The sequence below is a fragment of the Schistocerca nitens genome, chromosome 6 (genome assembly GCF_023898315.1).
Source record: "Schistocerca nitens isolate TAMUIC-IGC-003100 chromosome 6, iqSchNite1.1, whole genome shotgun sequence".
NCBI lineage: Eukaryota > Metazoa > Arthropoda > Insecta > Orthoptera > Acrididae > Schistocerca > Schistocerca nitens.
In genome coordinates, this window is record NC_064619.1 from 663,450,792 (window position 1) to 663,458,291 (window position 7,500).

Genomic DNA, 7,500 nt, shown 5'->3' on the forward strand with positions numbered 1-7,500 from the left:
TACTGCAATGCCGGGCCAACCCGCGACAGAGGTGGAGCAAGCCCCTAGCACTCCGTCATGAGCCAAAAATGAGTTTAATATTCTGGTCCTGCGATGCAGGACGTATCAGATACTAAGCTGATAAGAACAGATACTACACTTTGATCTTAGCCAAAAGGCCGAGAAGCGATAAGGAAAATCCGCAGTGGAAGGGCCTAAATGCTTGCAGCGTGTGCGCTCCACATGTGGGAGTGACACACGGTGGTACGGGCCGATATGGCAACAGGCGACCGTCGAAAACATGGCAAAAGCGAGTGCCGGAAGGAACGACATTTCACGAGAGCACTCATCAACAGCCCAGTACTAGCCTCCATGTCGAAGAGTAAACTGCGACTCCCATTTGAACGCCGCTAGCTGCCAGGGCAGCGGAGAAGCCGTGACGCCGCCCCACAGCAGCGCCAGGCCGGCGCGAGCTAGACCGTCGCGAGGCCGGCGCGAGCTACACCTAGCCGAGTGCTTACATCGTCCACCGCCAACTGCATATGTGTGTGTGTGTGTGTGTGTACACACGTATTCTGCGTGCGTGCGGCGGCGGCGACGACGTTCGCGAGGAGCTAAGGTCATAACTCCAAAAAATTTATTTAAAATTATCTGTGGCCGGACCATAAGAGACGCCAACGAGGCATCCGAAGGCACTGTCCTGTGCCCCCATAAATTACCAGCCTAGTGTAATGCGGCTGCAAGAGCGGTCAAGCACACAGCAAAAAAAAAAAAAAAAAGTACTTAAGATAATCTAAATTAATTAAAACAATACGTGGTGTGTAAGCAGCTAACTACTGGGGACATCGACATCTACGACAAGTTTTGTCACCAGCTGAATATCTGATCACTGCAGAATATTAACCCATTTCAGGCTATGTTTTAATTAATTTTAGGTGGGCCGATCCCGGCGGTACTGCAATGCCGGGCCAACCCGCGACAGAGGTGGAGCAAGCCCCTAGCACTCCGTCATGAGCCAAAAATGAGTTTAATATTCTGGTCCTGCGATGCAGGACGTATCAGATACTAAGCTGATAAGAACAGATACTACACTTTGATCTTAGCCAAAAGGCCGAGAAGCGATAAGGAAAATCCGCAGTGGAAGGGCCTAAATGCTTGCAGCGTGTGCGCTCCACATGTGGGAGTGACACACGGTGGTACGGGCCGATATGGCAACAGGCGACCGTCGAAAACATGGCAAAAGCGAGTGCCGGAAGGAACGACATTACACGAGAGCACTCATCAACAGCCCAGTACTAGCCTCCATGTCGAAGAGTAAACTGCGACTCCCATTTGAACGCCGCTAGCTGCCAGGGCAGCGGAGAAGCCGTGACGCCGCCCCACAGCAGCGCCAGGCCGGCGCGAGCTAGACCGTCGCGAGCTACACCTAGCCGAGTGCTTACATCGTCCACCGCCAACTGCATATGTGTGTGTGTGTGTGTGTGTACACACGTATTCTGCGTGCGTGCGGCGGCGGCGACGACGTTCGCGAGGAGCTAAGGTCATAACTCCAAAAAATTTATTTAAAATTATCTGTGGCCGGACCATAAGAGACGCCAACGAGGCATCCGAAGGCACTGTCCTGTGCCCCCATAAATTACCAGCCTAGTGTAATGCGGCTGCAAGAGCGGTCAAGCACACAGCAAAAAAAAAAAAAAAAGTACTTAAGATAATCTAAATTAATTAAAACAATACGTGGTGTGTAAGCAGCTAACTACTGGGGACATCGACATCTACGACAAGTTTTGTCACCAGCTGAATATCTGATCACTGCAGAATATTAACCCATTTCAGGCTATGTTTTAATTAATTTTAGGTGGGCCGATCCCGGCGGTACTGCAATGCCGGGCCAACCCGCGACAGAGGTGGAGCAAGCCCCTAGCACTCCGTCATGAGCCAAAAATGAGTTTAATATTCTGGTCCTGCGATGCAGGACGTATCAGATACTAAGCTGATAAGAACAGATACTACACTTTTTTTTTTTTTTTTTTTACTTTTTATCACTTTTTTTTTTCTTTTTTTTTGGGCCTCCTTCCTCCCCTATAGCCCTTCCTTGTCCTCTCCAAATTTGCCGCCATCCTCGTGTGTCAACGCAGCACGTTTAGCTGTGTGCTGGTAGTGACAAGCCTTATTGCCAGAAAGTGAAAATAAAAATAAACAGAGGCACACTCTGCTATGCCACATGGACGTCGACACAATACTCAGAAACACACCTCACTCTGCAGGTGTGAAGCAATTGGTGGTTTTGAACTAAAAGAAATAAAGAAATAAAGACATAAATGAATTCAAAGTAAAACCAGGGACGGCAGGACACACAAATGAAACGGAACTGGCGAGATAATCCCATCGCCCATAGAATTAACGAAGGAAATCCTCTAAGAACATTACTTGTTTTCCCAATTTTCCCAGAATTACTCATAAATGTGTTCTCAATTCCCAGGGAACCAATTGTCAAATCAGTTGCATCACAGAATAGCCTACGCCAGTGATGCCCAGAAGGCCAATGCCAAATTTAGGGTATACTAGGTGCTTTAGTTAACCCTGAACACCTTTTGGTATCCATGAATCATGGCAACCTTCAAAAATCGAGCAAAGGTATTGGTGTATGTCCGTTCAGATTCCATCAGACGATGCTGGCTCCACAGGTAATCCATGAAGGTGACAGCATCGGTGAGGGAAAGGTCATAGATCGTGAAAATGGTGTGGCCCAAGAGCCACACCATTGCGTTACGTCGCGTCCGGGGGTTGGTTTGAAGATCAGGGGTAAGGAACCAGTCGATGGATACATTGTCCGGTGTCGTCCCACCAATCAGCGCTAAGAGCCCACGGGCAAGGTCCCACACTTCCGTGACGAGGGGGCAGAGGAGACGGTGTTCTCTGGTATCGATGTCACCACACCGGCCGCAAGCAGCCGATGGCCGTAGACGGATGGCCGCCAGGCGATGATTGGTGGGAATCAAGTTGTTGACGACACGATACCAGAGCGCCGAAACTTCCGTGGGAAGGGCGGAGTTGTTGATATTAGCCCAAACATGGCGCCAAATGACGGATGGTCGTCTGCCCTCCAATTTATGCGGTGTGGGCTGGCCGCGAAGTGCATGGTAAAGGCGCCGCGATGTGCGCGCCTTGTCCGTGGCCACTGGGAGAACATAACTGCGGTGGAGATAATAGTCGTTTACCGTCGTCAGCCGGAACGGAATATGCGTCAAACACACCGGTGCACGCGCCGAGTGTGGACGATAAAGGTCGAAGAGGGCCGCTGTAGTCCCGCCTGGGTCGGCGTCGCGCAAAGTGGCAACACGGTGAATCAGCAGGGCCGCACATTTCCGGGAAAAGTCAATGAGGCCGAGGCCACCATCGACCTTCGGCAGCGTACAAGTCAGCGCATCAACCTTGAACAGCGCATGCCGCCACAAAAGCCAATATACCGCTTGTGATATGGCTCGGCCGATCTGTTTGGGTAGCGTAAGGAGTTGGGCGACATACCATGCCCGTGATAGGAGATAACCATTAATCAGCTGGACGCGTTGATGGAGGTCGAGTCGCCGATCAGCGTGGCTCATGCAAAGGCCTCGGATGCGTGTTAGAAGCCGCCGCCACGTGAGGGTTAACATACGCTGCGGACAGGCAGTCACCTCAAGACCCAAGATACGCTGTTCCCCCACAACGCGGTACCAGGGGCGTTCGACGGTCAACGAACGGGGCCCTAGCGGAAGCAGCACGGTCTTGTTGGGATTTAACTGAGCACCGGAGGCCCGTTCGTAGACGTCGAGGACGCGGCGAACGGAATCGATGTCCCTGGCGTTAGCAACAAACACACCAACGTCGTCGGCGTAGGCCGCACAGCGGAAGGTGACGCCTGGAAGAGCGACACCGTCGACCAACCGGCCAATGTCACGCAACACGGGGTCTAGCGCTAAGGCAAACAGATACATCGACAAGGGACATCCCTGTCGAACCGACCGTCTGATAGGAATGGGGCGCGACCGGCAACCGTTCACCACGACAGTGGAATTCGCCCCATGCAAGAAGTTGCGGATGATGCGTATGAAGCGCTCCCCAAAACCCATTCGCGACATAACGGCCAGCAGGTAAGGGTGCGAGACTCTGTCAAAGGCACCGGCGAAGTCCAAGGAAAGAATGGCAGCTGAGGTGCGAGTGTCGGCGGTGAGGAGGACAACATCGCGGTACAGGGAAGCGGCGGTGAAGATGTTCCGACGTGAAACGCCACAGGATTGAGTGGGGCAAAGTACCTTAGTCATCGCCTGTTTGAGACGAGAGGCCACACATCGTGCCACCAACTTATAGTCAGTGTTAAGAACAGTGATAGGACGCAGGTCCTGAGCTCGACAGTGGCCAGTCACCTTTGGAATAAGGGCAATACGTCCGGTTAAAAATTCGGCGGGTAAGTCGCATCCAGCGAAAATCTCCTCGCACATTGTGCAGAAACGGTCGCCGAGCAGGTCCCAAAATTGTCGGTAGAACTCATAAGGGAGACCGTCGGGGCCAGGTGACTTGTGTCCCGGACAGGCACGGAGGACAGATGTGAGTTCAGCGAGTGTCAGTGGCTCGGTTAAAGAGCCGCGGTCATGACGATCCAAAGAAGTTGGCACCCCACTGATAAGTGCATGTTGTGCGGCGACGTCGACCTCAACATCCTGGAAGAGGTTGGTGAAATGGTCCGTCAGGTGTTGGAGGACTTCACGGTAGTCTGTGATACGCGTACCATCGTCTGCTTTAAGGCGCAGAATGGCGTTCTTCTTGGCACGAGTTCGTTCAGAGGCAAGGTGATAGATGGATGGCCTCTCGCCTTCAATCAGGTATTCAGAACGACACCGCACCACCATACCGTCGGCTTTCTCCCTAGAGAAGCGAAGGATTTTCGCTTTAATTTTGTTGAGGCGCATGCGGAGCTGATCATACCTGTCAGCAGGAAGAGTCAGGGCGTCAATGAGACACTGCTGATAGAAGGCTAACGTGCTACGTTTCCAGTGGGCGACGTCGCGACTATATTGTCGGAGAACACGTCGCAGCCGGGGTTTCGCACAGCGGATCCACCAAAACACCGTGGTAGGGTACCGGGAAGTGTCCGTGAGACAGTCCTGCCATGTTTTCGTGACAAGAGCACGAAGTTCGGGCATTGGCAGATGAAGGGTATTCATCTTCCAAAAGGTGCCACGAGGAACCGGGGCTGGACCCGCGATACGCAAGGAACACGAGTACGCACAGTGGTCACTAAAGGCCACGGGTATGACTTGGACGGCACAAAGGGCGGGAGTCAAATCAGTCGAGACATAAACACGATCTATACGGCTGGCTCCAGTGGGATAGATGTGGGTAAATTGCGTGTAGGCGGGATGAAAGTGGCGCCACGTGTCAGTAAGGTCAGCTGCTCGAAGGAGTGAAGCGAGCGCTTCACACCGCATAGGCGTCGGGACCTGGTCAACTTCGGCTACCACACAGTTGAAGTCTCCGCCAAAGACAATAGGGCGACGAGCTGCTAAGAAAGGGGGGATATCAGACTGAAAAAGTGTCGTTCTGTCATGCCTGTGGTTAGCACCGGAAGGAGCATAGACATTTAGAAAAAGGACATCTTGAAGGATACATGCAAGGACACGACCGTTGGGGAGCGTGGTAACATGGGATGGAGTGAACTCTGATCGGTAGAGCAAAGCAGTACCCCGCCGGGCGTCAGGGTCGATGTTATACAGTGCCTCATAACCAACTAGGTCAGATAGAAAAGGGGCACAAACCTCCTGGAGAAATACTACATCAAACGCACCAAGGCGGAGAAAGTCCTTCAAAGAGCGAAGTTTGACCGGATTGGAGATGGAGTTAATATTGACCGTTAAAAGGGAGAGGGCTCCCGGCGGACGGTCAAAGGCAGGCATGGGAGAGCAACACAGAGGAAATAACGGCAGATAGGGTCACGGCCGTAGGGAAGCAGGTGTGGAAACATCCACATCGGAACCCCGCTATATCACCCCGGATGTGAGAAATTAATACCAAGCAGCTCATGTGGGGAAGCCCACTCAATCACGCATTTCATCGCCCTCGTCGTCAGCCCAGTTCAGGCCTCCCCCATCGGCAGGATAGTCCGAGCCAGGCGGTGCAGACGGTTCGGACGCAGTAGGATGTGAAAGGGTACGAGTACACTGCAGTGGCTGATCGCTACCCTGGTCATGTTTCCGTTTTGCAGGGATCGCTCCCCGATCTCGCGATGAACTGATAAGAGCCTCTAGTTGTCGAGCAGTTTGCCGCATACCGCCCGAGCGGTCAGCGGAAACAGAGCGGGAAACCGAGGAGGCCTGAGAGTCAGTCTCACTGCCGCTTTCAGGGGGACGGAAAACGTCCGCCGCCTCCGCCGATTGGTCTGGGTTCGCCTTCTTGCGTCGATGACGACGGCGGGGGGACTTAGCGTCATCTGCTGGGAGGGGCGGGGTAGGAATAACGACCTCCATCTGTTCTACAGCGACCACATCACTCGCCATAGCGGGCACATCAGCTGCCGCCGGCGGTACCGCCACAACGGGCGCCCGGTCCGGGACGGGTTCGTCAACCGGTGCACTGGGTGCCGGTTGCACTGCATCTGGCGGGAGTGACACGTCAGGCCGCTCAGCGGGACGGCGGGCAGCACCCGCCACTACCTCGCTGAGGAGAGGCACAAGGTCGGTACCAGCAGCGCGTTCCCGCGGCAGTTGCACAGGGCGCCGGCGCGGGCAATCCACGCGGAGATGCTCCGTCGATTGACAAAGGGAGCAAGTCTGCGGTTGCCCAATATAGGTGACCTGGGCCCTGGTACTCGCAATATTTAAATACGACGGTACGTGCTGGCGGAGGTCCATGCGGACACTACGAACGCCGCTGTTGCCCTGGAAGCGGTAGGCACTGCCCCACCTCTCATTCGTGATGCTGAGCACCGTGCCATACCGCGAAAAGACACGGCCGATGACTTCATTCGGACACTCAGGGGGTACGTTGAACACCCGCACAGTCCGTATGCCAAACCCAGACGGCACGATTGTCACTGTACCAACACTGCCATCGAAATAGCGGAACGGATGTTCACCCGCTAGAGCCAGGCCATACTTTTCGTATTGCTCCTGGTTGACGAATTTCACAAATAACGAAAACAAGACGAAATCCAGTTGGAAGGTGTCAACATCATGTTCCGGTACACGTAGATCGCCAAAAATCCATTCTTGTATTTCAAACGCGGTCGGCCGTCTTGCGGCTCTGTCGAACACACACTGTATACTATTCGACCGATTGGTCATGTCACCGCAAAAATGTCAACGACGGAGAAATAAAGAACAAACGAAACCTCGACCGCTATACGCGAGAGGTGACCCAAACCCGCGACAGAGCCCAACAGAACGCTCCGCTCGCGGGGTGCTTCTTAGCCAAAAGGCCGAGAAGCGATAAGGAAAATCCGCAGTGGAAGGGCCTAAATGCTTGCAGCGTGTGCGCTCCACATGTGGG

At 53.6% G+C, this 7,500-nt stretch overlaps 3 non-coding genes across 3 annotated transcripts in view; all 3 read right to left on the bottom strand.

Moving 5' to 3' along the window:
• Positions 1-170, bottom strand: part of LOC126191617 (U2 spliceosomal RNA) — a 193-nt gene extending 23 nt beyond the window's left edge. The window contains exon 1 of the small nuclear RNA XR_007538392.1: positions 1-170. This exon is cut by the window's left edge and continues 23 nt beyond it. This is a non-coding gene — a small nuclear RNA (U2 spliceosomal RNA).
• A 739-nt stretch (positions 171-909) lies between these two features.
• Positions 910-1,102, bottom strand: LOC126191618 (U2 spliceosomal RNA). The gene has a single exon (XR_007538393.1). It is a non-coding gene; the product is annotated as a U2 spliceosomal RNA (small nuclear RNA).
• Positions 1,103-1,829: 727 nt separating this feature from the next.
• LOC126191677 (U2 spliceosomal RNA) lies at positions 1,830-2,015 on the bottom strand. Its single transcript, XR_007538442.1, has one exon. It is a non-coding gene; the product is annotated as a U2 spliceosomal RNA (small nuclear RNA).
• Positions 2,016-7,500: the final 5,485 nt, after the last annotated feature.